The 16,517-nt window shown below is 44.6% G+C and overlaps 1 long non-coding RNA gene across 1 annotated transcript; it reads right to left on the bottom strand.

The window, feature by feature from the left end:
• Positions 1–519: 519 nt before the first annotated feature.
• LOC128461949 (uncharacterized) lies at positions 520–7,371 on the bottom strand. Its single transcript, XR_008342312.1, has 4 exons — positions 7,099–7,371; positions 1,996–2,119; positions 1,794–1,883; positions 520–1,335 (listed from the first exon to the last, which is right to left on the bottom strand). It is a non-coding gene; the product is annotated as an uncharacterized LOC128461949 (long non-coding RNA).
• Positions 7,372–16,517: the final 9,146 nt, after the last annotated feature.

Here is a 16,517-nt window from a genome sequence, read left to right as displayed (position 1 = left end):
GCCGGTTCGGGAAAAATGACCACCAGCTGAGTTTCACTTGGGGTATAAATATAATGCTAATAATAACTAATATCTACTTTAAGCTTTAAAAAAGTAATATATGTCTTACAGTTTGACTTAGTGTGTGTGTGTGTGTGTGTGTGCGTGTGACTTTACAGGATCATTTCATTAACCCACCCAAAGCAAGACGCTTTGCGGTGCTTCTGCCTCCGTTGTGTCCCCGGGGTTAGAGGACGAGGCTGTGACGTTACTGCATTGGTTAAAGGGGACATATTATGCCCATTTCACCACATTTGATATGGTTCCTTGGGGTCTTAATGAAATGTCTGTAACATTTTTTGGTAAAAATACCACAAGGATCATTTAAAACAGCACCTTTTTACTCTGTCTAAAACAGCCCTCCTGAGATCAAGCTGTTTTGAGGGCCCCGCCCCCCTCTCAGCCCGCCCCCTTCTCACCCCTCCCCCCTCTCATGGAGGTGTAGGACATAATGTTTTTTACCTCCATTAATTAGCCTGTGTGTTTGAATGTGTTCTCACTACAGAATGCATTCAACATCTATAGGGCAGATTATGGGCCTTTATGTCTAAGAGGAATAGAGCAGTAAGTTTTGTTTTTTTTATGCATGAGATATCAGTCATTTCTGCAATACAAATATGACTGAGGAATAAAATACATAAATTACTCTTCCCTGTGTATTACTTTGCTAACTGCTCATCTTACACGTGTCAATTGTTAACATGTTACATATCAAACATTAAAAGCACACAACTGTTTCTATAAACTTTTATTGTCAGAAAGATTGCTAGAAAGAATGCCACAGAGCTTTTTAAAAATAGTTATTAAATGTACTGGCTGGGACAGAGGTAATAAATACAAAAAATACCAAGTATAATGAAAACATTGATTTCAAAAATACAATTTGTGCCATCAGTAGCCATACTGTAAACAAAGGAACACTTTATATTTGTGTGTCACCTTTATTCTCTAAATACAATGTGAACTTTGCTCAGCCGTTACAGGTATTTGTCGTAGAGAAGCTTTGTGAGCTGGTGTTGAGGCTATCTGGGCCGGAGAATCAGGGTGGTCCTGCCCTCCTGCTCGGTGCTCCAGATACGCTGAGTGTTACCTGATGCTCAGGGAAGTTATACAGGGTTCAGACCTGCCCTTGATTGAAACTCGACACATAGCTGGCTATAACTTCCTGCTTGTCAGGTTTCTCATACTAGGCAGAGAGATCCTCAGGTTTTGAGATCTTCAGCACCTCATTCACATATGGGGCCGGGTCCTGAAAAACCTCGTGAAAGATGAGGTCCAACAGGTTATCCACGTAATCTGTAATACAAATTGGGGAAAAGTTGGACATTTTGCACTTTTTTGTATTTATTATTTTCTTTTTATAATTATATTATTCTATTTATCGTGAAGACGATAAATAAATGGTCTTTAAATGGTGAAGACCATTTAAAGACAGCAGTTAATTGATATGTTATTTATGTTTCACATACTGTTTTCACATTGTTTGGCTTTTAAATAGAGCCTGTAAGAATCATGGAAGATTGCATCTGCTTTCACCGGCTTTTCTGTGCACTCGCCCTTCTAATATATTACATCTGTCCCCCAGGAGGCAGTTTTCATAGATAATATATGTGGGTGTCTTATGAACAGGGTTGGAAGATTCCATTCTATTAGAACGACAAAAATTTCACCAAAAGGCTGCAACAGCTAAAAAAGTGTAGGATGGTAATCTATCTGATTATTGAAATGTTTAGATTAAATATTGAGTCACTCACGTCACATCTTGTCCTCTCCCTCCTCCAAGCGAGGTCTCTTACAGCTGAGGTCCCAACACCAACATCAGTGCAGCACAGTTTTCTGTGTGCCTATGATAAAACAGACACAGTATCCATGGAGTCACAACAAATGAGATGCTGTTACAACTTTAACACGGAGACACAATCAATGACATAACGAAGTAACTGAGGGTAAACCAACCTGTACTTTTGTAGTGAGGTCGCAGTGTTTTCATAGAAAGCTGCGTTCCATGTGTGCGCATCTGTGGTGGGTCCGTCTGGCATGCTACGTGATGTAGCCTAGCACCGTGAACAGATGTGCTTGCCTGAACACCAAAAGCAGCAATGTTATTCATGTTTGTACTACTGTCATGCATACAAGGATACAAGGGCACATTTCCCCAACTAGGGCTGGTAATGAATAATCGTTCTAGTCCCGCACATTATGACAACAACATCCTCCGGTATCTTGAACGAGCGCCCGTAGCAGCAGCTGCAGCTGGAAGTTTGGTTCGTGAGTGTTGTGCTTAGGGTTGCCAACCGTCCCTTGAAAAACGGAATCGTCCCGTATTTAGAAACAAAAGCACCCGTCCCGTATTGAGCTGAAACGGGACGCACTTTGTCCCGTATTATTGTGAGATTAAAAAAAATGGTCAGTAAAATGTCAATGGAAAATGAATAACAACGCGCTTTATTTTAAGTTTTACGGTAAACGTGTTCCCGGCAATGTCCTGCCCTGGGACCAATGAGCTGACAGCATATTCACACACCTGTACGATGACACAGAATACGCTCATCCCATTGGCCGAGGAGGTACTGTTGCTCGCGCAGAAGATAGTAGACGTAAATAGAGCAGCATGGCCGACCGTGACTCAGACGCCGACACTGCTCTACGCGGTGGTCCAGCTTCAAACAGCGCTTCAACTCGTACTCCTCCGAAAAAAAAAATGAAAAGGATGCAAAAATACCGGGAGGAATGGGAGAAAGCTAACACCTGGGTGGAAAATGTGCGCGACAACGTCTATAAAGCGCACTGCACGGTGTGTCGGCGCACTTTTTCTGTAGCCCATGGTGGGCTGAATGATCTCAAACAACATGCTTCCAGTGGTGGGCACATGCGCAGCATAAGGGACAACAAAACTAGGGGAACCCTAGACCAATTTGTTGTCCACCAGGCAACGCCAGAGGCAGATATGGTAAGAACGATTTTTTTTTTTTTATATGGGAAAGTAGCAAGTAGTATGGATGTCAGCATTGTATGGACAAAGATATTATAATATTATTCAAATACGATATATATGTATATATGTGTATGTATAAATTATGAATACACATATACAACCTTACACATTTCTTACAAGTTCAAACCGATAGATATAACATGCATCATTTGTACTGTAGAGGCAGTTGCTATACTACACAAACTCTACATATATACAGTAACATTTCTTATTTTTTCTAATTTACAGGTGACTGCTGCAGAGGTAGCCCATATCTACCACACTGTAAAGCATGGTTTGAGCTATAACTCAGCTGAATGTGCTATGAAGCTGACTCTCAGGACACTGAATGACTCCAGCATTGCCAAGAAGATGTCCTGTGGGAGGACAAAAGCTGAGGCAATTGTCACAGATGTCCTGTCTCCAAAGGCTATAGAGGAGGTGGTCAAAAAATTGAAAAGTGGTGGAAATCCACTCCCATTCTCTCTTCACACTGATGCCTCGAATAAGGGAAATCGGAAGATGTTTCCCTTGGCCGTGCAGTTTTTCACGCCAGAGGATGGGGTAGTCTACAAGGTGATGGATTTCTTTGAAAATCCAGATGAGTCTGCACAGGGAATACTGGAAAAAATACAAAGCTCTCTTGAAAACATGGGTCTATCCCTAGATCATGTTTCTGCATTCAGTGCTGACAACGCAAATGTCAATTATGGCAGCCACAATTCGGTCTTTACAAAATTGAGAGAGGCCAACTGTGAGATCCTTCGTGGCAACTGCCATGCACATATTGTCCATAACACAGTGAAAAAGGCCCTGGACAAGCTCTCAGTGGATGTGGAAAATATTGTCCTCAAGATATATAGTTTCTTTTCCAACTCTGCCAAAAGGAGAGAGTCCCTAAAGGAGTTTTGTGAATTCTGTGATGTGGAATTCCATGAAATCCTGCGCCATGTGGTGACAAGATGGCTGTCACTCAACCCTGCAATCACCCGCCTGCTGCAGAACTGGGTCCCGCTGAAGTCTTATCTCATCAGCATTGGTGAAGAATGTCCAAAGCGCCTGAAAGATTTGCTGAGGTTGACAGAAGATGCTGCTGGAGTTGAGGAAGAGGCAGACATTGTCGAAGTTTACCTCCTCTTCTGTAATAATGTCCTGTCCCTGTTTGAAGAGGTGGTGAAAAAGCTGGAGAAGAATGTTACCACGTCTGTTGACCTCTTCTCCATCATGGACTCTTTCCGGAGAAGACTAATTCAGAGAAGAGATGATAGGTTCTATGGTTACCTAACCAAACAAAAGCTCCAGCGTCTCTCACCATCTGATGCTGATGTTGCCAGGCAGGAATTTACAGCCTTCTTAAACCATGCCATCAGTTATATTGAGAAGTGGTTTGACTTTTCAGAGGAAAACTGGCTCTTCCACCTGCAGCCCCTCTCTCTAGCATCTGGGAAGATCTCCTTTGATGACATGGAGAACATAACCAACCGGCTTTGCCTGGTTGGCAGGTAAGAATGAAACAATTGCTAGTGTAGTGATAGACCATGTTTAATATTATTGATGGTTATAAACAAATACAATTGATAGATAATATATACAAATGAATAAATAAACTTAGTTTACAGTATACACACATATGCAATCTTTTATACAACATCTTACAAATTCAAACAGTTCATATACTTGATAGATAGATGGATAAATAAATAAAGAATAATAAATAAATTAAACTATAGGTAGTTAAAGTAGTATACAAAATTATGAATATATACAATTAGATTTCCCCCCATTATTTACCACTGTAAATGACAACTTTTCATCTTTTCTGGTAGGCTGAACATCTCCATGGATGATCTGTATGAAGAATGTGTATCTGCAAACAGTCTTCTGGAGCACCTCACTCAGGAGAAGGAAGCATGGCAGTCTAAAGGAACAGCAGAGAGGTGGATGGAGGTTCTTCAGGCAGCTGACCTTCCCAACATCCAAGCTGCTGTATCCTTTTTCCTCAGCATCCCATCTTCCACTGGGTTTGTGGAGAGGATTTTCTCTTTTATGAAGAACAAATGGACTGATGTGCGGAACAAATGTTCCGTGGAATTAATTAAAGGTGAGCTCATTGTAAGCCTCAATTATGAACTGTCTTGCTCAGAGTTCTACTCTGCTGCACTCAAAGATAAACAACTCCTCACTGCAGCAAGATCACAGAAGAAGTACAAGTGGAAAAAGTAGGCTATCTCCACATTATGTGGCACTGAGCTGTTGAGTTCATGAGTTTTTTTTCTTTCTGTTTTACTACAACTGTAGCCTATAGTGTCATGGCCTTTGAGGCACAAATATGTTTACAATTTTTCTACAGTACTGTTTGCACTTTTGTTATTGCACTAAACAAATGCACTATTTCAGTATGGATGTTCTGCTTTCTATTGTTTTATATTAATGTATACAGTTTAATGTTAAGCCAGACAGGTTTCTGTTTAAGAAAGATTCTCATTTCATTCAGTTGATTTTGTTTATTATTAAAGTGAATTGCTGAATAATTTGTTTTCCATTTGTTCATGTCACTCAAAAATATGCATCTAACTCAATTAAGGGTAAAATAGTTAAAAAATCGTTTCACTCACAAAAAAAGGGCAAAAAAAATTCGCCGAGCAAGGAAAGGGGGAAGGCAATCGGGTCGGCCGGCCCTGCCAATGAGGTGTCCCTTATTTATTTTTCAGAGAGTTGGCAACCCTAGTTGTGCTCTCCACGCTCCCCCCCCCCCCCCCCCACTCGCGTGTCCTCCCGTTAGTACTGTGCCGCTGATTTTTTTCCCACGGCAGCACTGGGCTGGAAGTTCGCTACGGCCGACACTCGTAGCAGCTACTACAAACGTCCGTAGCTAACTTCAAGCTCCAGCAGCTACAACCGGAGCTCGTAGCAGCTGCTACAAACTTCCGTAGCTAACTTCAAGCTCCAGCAGCTACAACCGGAGCTCGTAGCAGCTAATACAAACATCCGTAGCTAACTTCAAGCTCCAGCAGCTACAACCAGAGCTCGTAGCAGCTGCTACAAACGTCCGTAGCTAACTTCAAGCTCCAGCAGCTACAACCGGAGCTCTTAGCAGCTGCTACAAACATCCGTAGCTAACTTCAAGCTCCAGCAGCTACAACCGGAGCTCTTAGCAGCTGCTACAAACATCCGTAGCTAACTTCAAGCTCCAGCAGCTACAACCGGAGCTCTTAGCAGCTGCTACAAACATCCGTAGCTAACTTCAAGCTCCAGCAGCTACAACCGGAGCTCGTAGCAGCTGCTACAAACGTCCGTAGCTAACTTCAAGCTCCAGCAGCTACAACCGGAGCTCTTAGCAGCTGCTACAAACATCCGTAGCTAACTTCAAGCTCCAGCAGCTACAACCGGAGCTCTTAGCAGCTGCTACAAACATCCGTAGCTAACTTCAAGCTCCAGCAGCTACAACCGGAGCTCTTAGCAGCTGCTACAAACATCCGTAGCTAACTTCAAGCTCCAGCAGCTACAACCGGAGCTCGTAGCAGCTGCTACAAACATCCGTAGCTAACTTCAAGCTCCAGCAGCTACAACCGGAGCTCTTAGCAGCTGCTACAAACATCCGTAGCTAACTTCAAGCTCCAGCAGCTACAACCGGAGCTCTTAGCAGCTGCTACAAACATCCGTAGCTAACTTCAAGCTCCAGCAGCTACAACCGGAGCTCTTAGCAGCTGCTACAAACATCCGTAGCTAACTTCAAGCTCCAGCAGCTACAACCGGAGCTCGTAGCAGCTACTACCGGGGTTCGTAGTAGCTGCTAAGGGGCTCGTAGTAGGTGCTACGGCCCCTCGAGCGGAGGAGGGGGGGGGGGGGGGGGGGGCGTGGAGAGCACAACACTTGCGAACCTGCCATGTGATCACCGTCCACCGTGGACTCACCAGCCGTCCTCGATTAATGAAAACTCCTGTAAAGTCTCTACCTATCCCCCACCAATACATACTAGCCCCCCACCCCCTCACACACACGGCACAACATGCTAACGGCACTAGCCTCCACACAAAATGTCTAAAAGAAGCAAATACCAGAATTATAAAAAAAAAAATACTTACATTTCCCTCGTCTTCAGTATTGCCATGGAAAGATGGCACCGACCCCTCTTTCAATAACAACCTTTTAGAGAATCCAGCGTTATATTGGCCAAGGTTGATAAAACAGTCCGATTCAAAGTGGTGGCAGGAACGTTGCCATCATATATGAACTCAATCCATCTCAATCTTGTGTCTTCTGAAGCTGGAGTCACATGAAGACATGTTTGCAGCCGACCACCGATTCATGCTGCTAGTTAGCTAATCCAAGTGTTTCCAAGGCTTGCAAGAATGAAATGGCGGATACCGGTGGACCGAGCTTATATAAAGTGGGAGGGTCCATCTAGGGGTGGGTCGAGTGGTAGTGGGGGAGTGCATAGAGCTATGGGGGAATGTACTAAATGGGCATTTTTCGACTATGACATCTATTTCGGGGGAAATTCCATTGGACGCACTTTAGCACATAGTTTCTGAAATAGAGGAACCACAACAAATCGCGGGAGTGATTTTTTTCCAGAGTTTTTGGGACGGTAGACATGCCAGATACCCAAACTAATGTGTAGAAGCACTTTAAAAGTGGAATTTTCATAATATGTCCCCTTTAAAGTATGTATCATGTCATGATAAATCAGCCTCTTGTGGCGCCCTCTCTGCATTTTGCGCCCTAGGCAACAGCCTATATCGCCTATGCCAGGAGCCGCCCCTGCCCCTCGGGGTCTAGACACTGTCGGTGGTTCATCAGTCAATCATTTGTTTGGATGGCCCATATTATGAGCATTTCCGTATTGGACTTCGCTAAGTGTGACATCTCCCCTCAACCCTCACAAGAGTGAGCAAAAACTTCAAAAACCTTTTGACAGGGTAAAATGTAGAAACCTAAGGAAGAGCCGCATGCGAGGGATCCCTCTTCGAGGATGGACAGAAGTGCAATGGATGCCACGAGTAATAGGTATGTTGTCAGGTACACTTGTTTTGTTTGTCCGCGATCACCTGCCTCCAATATCGGGTGCCGCCATAATCCACAATCGATTGTCATGATCCACTGACACTATTGGGATTCATCATCATGGTCCATGATAGCTGCCAACAAGATGTGGGATTTAAATAGTACATACTCTCAGTTGAGGACGGGATCCGGAAGAGGTGATAAGTATTCGTCTCAAGACTGGAGGAGATTGGGGTGGAGGGGGGTTTGCGAGTCACTGAATGACAGCTGACTGCGGAAGAGAGGAGAAGGGATTTAGACAGCTGCTGAATGACTGACTGAAAGAGACAGAGACAGACCTGATTGGATATATAGGAACGCCCACAATCAGCTGATCAGGATGCAGGTTTCCTGACTGAACTTAAGCTAAGCTTCATAGTTAGAGAGAGATCACGGATTCGGTTCCAATAAGTACTTTGGTAAGGTTTGAGAAGCTTTGTTGTCATGGTTACAAGGATGAACATGTGGTCAAGGTGATGCAATGGTCACAGTTAAAAGAAAAAACATTGAGTGTCGGATTGAACGCCTGATTCTATTTTTTTGTTTTGTGGAAACGACCAGGATCAAACTTTAGAATTTTTTTCATATCGCCATACTCCAAATGCACCTCTCTCAAAATGTATACATTTTTTAACCAAAACCGGAAATGTCACCTTTAAGAACCGGCCTATTTAAAGCAACACCTCTCTTAGATGTGACGGATGTGTCATTGTTTCCATAAATGTTGGATGAAAAAGGGAAAACTGTCTCTCAGCACACAATGAAACAAAGTGATGATAAACCATGTGTTTTATTTTTGGCAGTCGTTTCTCTGGCGGAACATCCTACTTTGTAGAAAAAATACCGTGGGAAAAACGGTCAATAGAGGATTTCACTCCAGCCTCGTTTCATCCCTCAGAGCGCCAACACACGAAAAGCCGTTTTAAACAAAGCTTTTAACTGGAGGATTACTGCATGTTTCATTGGACAAAGGGCTTATTTAACTTGGCGCTTCAGCAATACCAAACACTTTTGTACTTTTGCGATTAAACGCAAAACGTGAGAACCCATAGTAAAAATGGAATTTTTTTTACTGTGGCTGAGGCATCTCATACAAACTCATCACGGAAACACACGAATGCAGAGGAGAAACAATTACAAAAACCACATCAGCTGCATCAGTTTTGTGGCTTTGCCGTTGTGTTTTCCATTAATGCTCTTGTTTGAGACATCTCGCTCATCGTGTATTTAGGAGCATCTGTGTGTCTTAATGATCAATGTTTCTTTCTTGTTGAAGCGATCAACCATCCCTTTTGAGATCTGCCTTATGATTGTTGTCTGCAAAGGTTTCTGGGAACTAATCAGACTCAGATGTCCTTGTGAAGAAGCATCTTCAGATATAAAACAAAACAGTGGTATTCGGTGAGGAGGACATGCCTGGTCTCTGCTTACCATCCTGCTGCATGAAATTTGCATAGAAGCTAATGATATGGACATCCACCCGGGGTGTCTCATGCTGTCCTCATAACATTATAGAGGGGATTGGGCTACCTGATGGTGACTGGTCGTAATCTGTTTGGACCAGTGTGTCAACGTAATCATCTCCCAGCTAACAAGATGTGAAAAACCAGCAGGGGTAGATGCACTGGTTACCTATGTGTGCAGGAGAATCACACTGAAAAATTAGAAATACATTTTTCATGAGACAGTGTGGGGTATAGTAACATCATTTAAAGGAGAAGTTGGACATATTCTCTTTTTTTTTCCAGCAGCTGACACAATATATATCAACAAAAAAATGCTGTGTTTCCAAAGCCAGATTTTATCCTGTGCCATAGAGCCCAGTTGTTGTTAAAACTAATTAAAAATACATATGCTAGACTGTGTTGGGTAACGTGTTCCTCGATTACTATGAACACAGACTGTAATTTATTTTGACTTGATTTTTTTATTCCTGCTGCCAGAAACATAAAGCATTTATGCTATGTGGTGTTTTTGTGTCCCGGCCTTGGTGGCGGTATGCAAGACTGCCGTTCCAGTTTTCCAAGATTTAATTTTAGTAGAAGCTGAGGGGTTTGGGGCTGAGTGCTGCGAACCGGGTTGGGGAGTTGTAAAAATATTGCAACTTAAATTTGGACTTTAGTTTGACTGATTCATATGTAGTAAAGCAATGCCCCAGCTCCAGAGCCCTGAAGCAGTTGGTGTCGGTCAGTTAATCCATGACTCCAGATGAGTCATAAATATGTCAACAACTATTGGATGGATTGCCATGAAATTTAATACAGATACCCATGTCCCCCCCAGGATGAATTTTAATAACTTTGGGGGATCCTTAACCTTTTAATCCAGCGTCTACAGTCTAGGTGAATGTTACAATTCAAAAAGTCTATGAAGAGCCCCCAGTAGATTCAAAATACTGCAGTGTGAGCACTGACATGAACTAAACAATTGCTCCCACATCAGTGTATCTGCATTGGCTACCTGCAAAATCCAGAATAGAATGCAAAATCCTACTTCCTACATAGAAAGCCCTCAATGACAAAGCCCTATTGTATCATTAAGACCTCACAGTGCCAATAAACACTGTGCTCTTAGAATACAGGCTTATTGTGATTCTTAGAGCCTCTCAGAGCAAACTGGGAGGCTCCAGGAACCAGATCCTAGTTTTGGTTCAGGAGGCAGACACAATCTCTACATTTAAGCTTATAACAATAATACTAATACACTGTATTTAGTTTTAAATCAAGACTTTGGAACAGCCAACAGGGCTCCACCTGAGGATCTAAGGCTGCGTGCAGGCACATAAGGGGACAACAATTCTGTGATGTAGCTTCGGGCTTTGTTCTTAGTGTGGTAATTTACACTGTTCTTTCATACTGTTATTTAATTAATGTGTTAAGAATGACTGTGCCGGGATCGTGTCCCTTTAAATATTTATGTACGCGATGACGTCAAGCCCAAGGTTTGCTGGATAACGTGATGACGTTGCGCCCAAGGTTTGCTGGGTAATTTAGCGCCATTTTGTTGTCTGTTTCGCGGCAACCTCTTCTCGTCGGCGGCAGTTTTCAGGCTCCCAGCAGTCTTCTTCAGCCTTGTGTTTTTACCATGAAAAGTTTCGACCGAAGGCCCTTAAATGCCGTTCGCCGTGCAGTTTCGGCGGGTTGGGAAACGCCAGGGCCGGCGCTCAGTAGTGGCCATGAGTGTCGGCCACGTAGGCAGGCTGCTTTTTATCCGGGACAGCATCTCCGGACGACGTTTCCTGTGCGACACGGGTGCACAGCGGAGCGTCCTGCCTGCATCCAGTTTGGATATTATGACCGACAGCCACGGCCCCTCTATGGAAGCGGCTAATGGGACCCCCACTTATGGACTGAGGCACATTGAGTTGTGTTTCAGAGGGCATCGATTTGGCTGGGATTTTGTCACGGCAAAGGTCGCCGTTCCCCTCCTCGGCGCAGATTTTTTGTGTGCGCATGGACTGTTGGTGGATGTAAAGAACCGCCATCTGATCGACGCCGTCACGTTCTGTTCTTATACGTGCACACTCAGCGGGGCTGACTCCATAAGACTGTCCAGCATGCTCTCCACAACGGACGATTTCCACCGTTTACTGGCTGATTTTCCAGCACTCACTCAGCCCACTTTCTCCGCGTCTCCCGTGAAGCATGGTGTGGAGCACCATACCGCCACTACTGGCCCGCCCATCTACGCCCGTGCTCGGCGCCTCGACCTGACCAAGCTTGCTGTTGCTAAGGCTGAGTTTTCCAATATGGAACGTCTTGGAATAGTCCGCCGATCCGACAGCCCGTGGGCGTCAACTCTTCACATCATCCCCAAGCCTGGTGGTGGCTGGCGCCCATGTGGCGACTACCGGCGGCTTAATGAGGCAACGACACCTGACCGATACCCAGTCCCGAACATACAGGATTTTTCATCACACCTGGCCGGTATCACTGGACATTCCGAAAACAGCAGTGATTACACTGTTTGGCCTTTTTGAGTTCTTAAGGATGCCTTTCGAACTTAAATACTCAGCCCAATCTTTTCAACGCCTCATGGACTCTGTTTTACGTGACCTGCCTTTTCTTTTTGTGTATTTAGACGACATTCTGGTGGCAAGCACATCCAAATCTGAGCACCTGTCGCAACTCAGAACACTTTTCGAGCAGCTCAACCAACATGGCCTGATTGTCAACCCTGCCAAGTGCCAGTTTGGTCTCTCCACCATTGATTTCCTGGGACACAGAGTCACGGAGGACGGCGCGGTCCCTCTCCCATCAAAGGTGGAGGCGGTCACACGGTTTCCACGTACGCTCACCGTGAAAGCCTTGCAGGAGTTCCTCGGCATGGTGAACTTTTACCACTGTTTCATCACTCGAGCCGCTCAGCTCATGCAGCCCCTGCACGAGGCCTTGAAAGGCAAACCCATGCACACTGTAGACTGGACTGAGGGCAGGGTCAAGGCTTTTGCTGACACTAAGGCAGCCCTTGCGCACGCCACCATGCTGGCACATCCTTCTGCCACAGCCTCCATCGCCATCACCTCGGATGCCTCGGACTACGCTGTCGGTGCCGTCTACGAGCAGTGGGTAGGCGGGGCCTGGCAGCCGCTTGCTTTCTTCAGCCGCCAACTGCTTGCCAACAAGCCTAAATACAGTACTTTCGACCGAGAGCTGCTGGGTCTCTACCTCGCATCAGACACTTCCGTTTTCTGCTGGAAGGTCGACACTTCACCGCTTTCGTCGACCACAAACCGCTGATCTTCGCCATGGCCAAGGTGACCGAGCCATGGTCCGCCCACCAGCAACGTCAACTCTCCTACATCTCCGAGTTCACCACGGATTTGCAGCACGTGGCCGGTAAGGACAACCAGGTGGCAGACTGTCTGTCATGGGCTGTGGCAGGGCCGTCCATCTTGGTCTGGATTACAGCCACATGGCAGCGGACCAGACCACAGACCCGGACGTACACATCCTGAGGACCTCGACTACAGGTTTGAAACTAGAGGACGTGGTTTTTTGGTGAGGCTGACACCACGCTCCTGTGTGACGTCTCCACAGGCAGTCCTCGGCCGATCGTTCCCACGGGATGGAGAAGACAAGTTTTTGATGCCATCCATGGTCTCTCCCACCCTGGTTCGAAAGCATCACAGAGGCTGGTGGCGGCGAACTCCACCGCACGACTGCATATCACCCGCAGGCTAACGGATTCTGTGAGCAGTTTCATAGGTCGATGAAGGCTTCTTTGCGTGCTGTTCTCAAAGACTGCAACTGGGTCGACAGGCTCCCATGGGTAATGCTGGGCATCAGGACTGCACCAAAGGAGGACCTACAATCCTCATGCACGGAGCTTGTCTATGGCCAGCCACTGCGGGTTCCAGGGGATTTTGTTCCTACCTCCACCGTTCCTTGGTCTGCGCCTCTTCAGCGTTCCACGCTACTGGACAATGCGAGGTTTTTCGCACCTGTCCCTACTTCCCAGCACGTTCTCCCTCAGTCGCACATCCCCGCTGGGCTTCAGACGGCTGAATACGTCTTTATTCGCCACAACGCTCACAAGGGACCGCTACGCCCGCCCCACGAGGGCCCATTCCGTGTTTTAAAAACGGGAGACAAACATTTTGTGGTGGACATGGGCGGTAAACCGGAGCGACTCTCCATTGACCGCCTCAAACCAGCTCATTTGGACGTGGTTAGGCCCCTTGAATTGTCCCAGCCCCCACGACGCGGGCGTCCTACAGCTATGCATCCATCCCCTGCTCCTCTTCCTTCCAAATCTTCCACACTCCATGCACCACACCCGTGTCATGATGGGGTACCTGCCACGGCAGTGTCTCCTCGACCCCCTGTTAAACACAGCCGTTCTGGCCGGTTAATTCGACCACCTATCCGTTGATGTTTTTTCTTGTATGGTGAATTCTGGGGGGACGTGTGTAGTGAATGTGACATACATAATTCACCCTTGTTCTTAGTGTGGTAATTTACACTGTTCTTTCATACTGTTATTTAATTAATGTGTTGAGAATGACTGTGCCCGGATCGTGTCCCTTTAAATATTTATGTGCGCGATGACGTCAAGCCCAAGGTTTGCTGGATAACGTGATGACGTTGCGCCCAAGGTTTGCTGGGTAATTTAGCGCCATTATGTTGTCTGTTTTGAGCTACTGAAATAAACGGAACACAGACTTGTGTTTCCAACTTCAGGAATTGTTTTCTGCGTTTAAATGGAATTCCCACAGGTGTATATTTTAGATGGTTGTGGAGAGTGAGGTATGTCACATGATGTTTGTCACATGATTGGAGCAGCGCAGCTTGAGTTGGCTGCCTGAACTAGCTCGTCGCGTCGCTCCATAGCTTTAACTTTGTGTCTCATTCTGCAGGAATCTTACTCCAGCTGCAGGATCCTGGCGCTCTGACACTACTACTCAACTATTGTTAAAATTGCTAATAATAATATTATTGTCCTTATTAATTGGTGCTACTCTTGCTGCTTTTATTAGCAGTTATGTTACATTGGGTCACTATCATTATTGTTATTATAACAGTCTGAAGTGTCTTATATACGACAGATGACAAACTGTTCCTGGCCCCGCTCTCTTCTCCCTGCTTCAGTTTCCTTTCTTCCCATTTCTCTCCTCTCAAACCAAACCAGCGTGGCAGATGGCCGCCCACACTGAGTCTGCTCCTGCTGGATCCTTCTACCAGTTAAAAGGGAGTTCTTCTCTCCGCTGTCACCAAGTGTTTGCTGAGGTTTGGAACTGATGGGATTATTTATGATATTGTAAAGTCTCGACATTCCTATGTAACGTACCATGAGAAAACAAAACATATGTTGTTATTTAGCACAAAGAAAACTAGAAGTTGCTCTCAGTAGAATACCTTATACCTCGGCTAAGGCTCAACTGTTCACTCATGAAACCACATTTCAATTCACTAGATCTGGATTTTATTTGGGATCTGCACCAAATTGCACACACTCATAAATATCAGTTCGCTTGATCTGGATCCACACCAAAATTGAATGGCTTCTTTGCCGATACCACATCCTTCCACCAAGTTTCTAGTAATCTGTCTGCAGTTGTTTTCATACAAACCTGCTCACAATCAAACCAACAAGTCAATGTAAAGCTGCTGTGGAGATGCTTAAGAGCAGAGGCAAAGGTACACAAGTTCTTTACTCAAGTAGAAGTACTTTTACTTGTGTTCAAAAACGACCCAAGTAAGAGTAAAAGTACTTATTCAACCTCTTCACTCAAGTGAAAGTATAACAGTAAAAGGACTGAAATGTGTTCAAAGTATAAAAGTACAAAGTAAAAACCATGGGAAGGTAAATTCTACTGAAGCAAAATGAGACTCATGTCACATTAATAGAGTTTGAAGTTAAACTTAACTTTAACAACTCTAACTCCACAACAATATAAAGAACTATATATAGGGTTGGGAAAGAATTTTTTCCGCATAAATATTGTCCCATCCATTTGCATTTAAATCCGTATTGATGTTCAATGATACCAAATAAGTGAAAAGCCTGTTTGAAAATATAAGGAAAAGAAAATAGATATGTTTGAGTTAAAAAAGGGAGTTGTCAGAAAAATGAATACTAAAGATACTTTAGTACAGATATCTAAGAAAAACTGATTGATTTTAAAAAAAAAAAATTGTATTTTGTGACTCTTCCCACCTCTTCTTATTAGACAATAATAATTATAAAACCAATCATAAAGCCTGTTCAGTTTCTCACCAACTCTCGGCTTCTTTTTAAATGCTGGATTTCTGCTGCAAACTGTGGCTGCTTTCCTATGTAGCTCAGCTTGGACGTGACTTTCTGTAAACATTGCTACAGCGCTGCAGTAATTAGAACAGGCTTTGTGAGGATTCAAGACACTTCCTCCTCAGATACTTCCATAGTGGGCATGCCTGTTAGAGGTAATTGGATTATTTCTACTTTGTTTATCTCTTAATTCCCCACATCTGTGGTTGGGGGGGAATTCTCGGATAAGGAGAAGCCTGCGATCTCACCAAGGGTTTTTATGGGAGAATTCCCACAGTGGGACTTCATCCCCTGCCTGCTGGTCTCCAGGGAGCCAAGCTCGAATATGTGAAAAGAGAACCAAGAAGAGGAGAGACAGGGACTCATCCATCCTCCATTATACGCCACAAGCAGGGACAGCGTCATGCCTTAATGTGCCCATTTGATCCGTCTGACATAACACGAAAGCGAGCAGACATCATTACCCTCCGATCTGAGCCCAGAGTCTAATTTATGTATTTCTGACATGAGGCAGCGGAGTCGATAAATATAGAATATAATCCAAAGCCATTGATTTTGCACAGTATCATATCGATCGGTCAGGCTAAAATTAGTTTAAGCCTCAGTATATGGCAGCAAAAATCATTCAGTTGTGTTTCTCTCTTTTTATTTGAGTCTAAACAATGTTATGTGTTGGATTTCTGTATACCTGCATATTTCATCCCCAGGT

Source organism: Pleuronectes platessa, chromosome 18, assembly GCF_947347685.1.
Source record: "Pleuronectes platessa chromosome 18, fPlePla1.1, whole genome shotgun sequence".
NCBI lineage: Eukaryota > Metazoa > Chordata > Actinopteri > Pleuronectiformes > Pleuronectidae > Pleuronectes > Pleuronectes platessa.
This window is presented reverse-complemented; position numbering and strand designations above follow the sequence as displayed.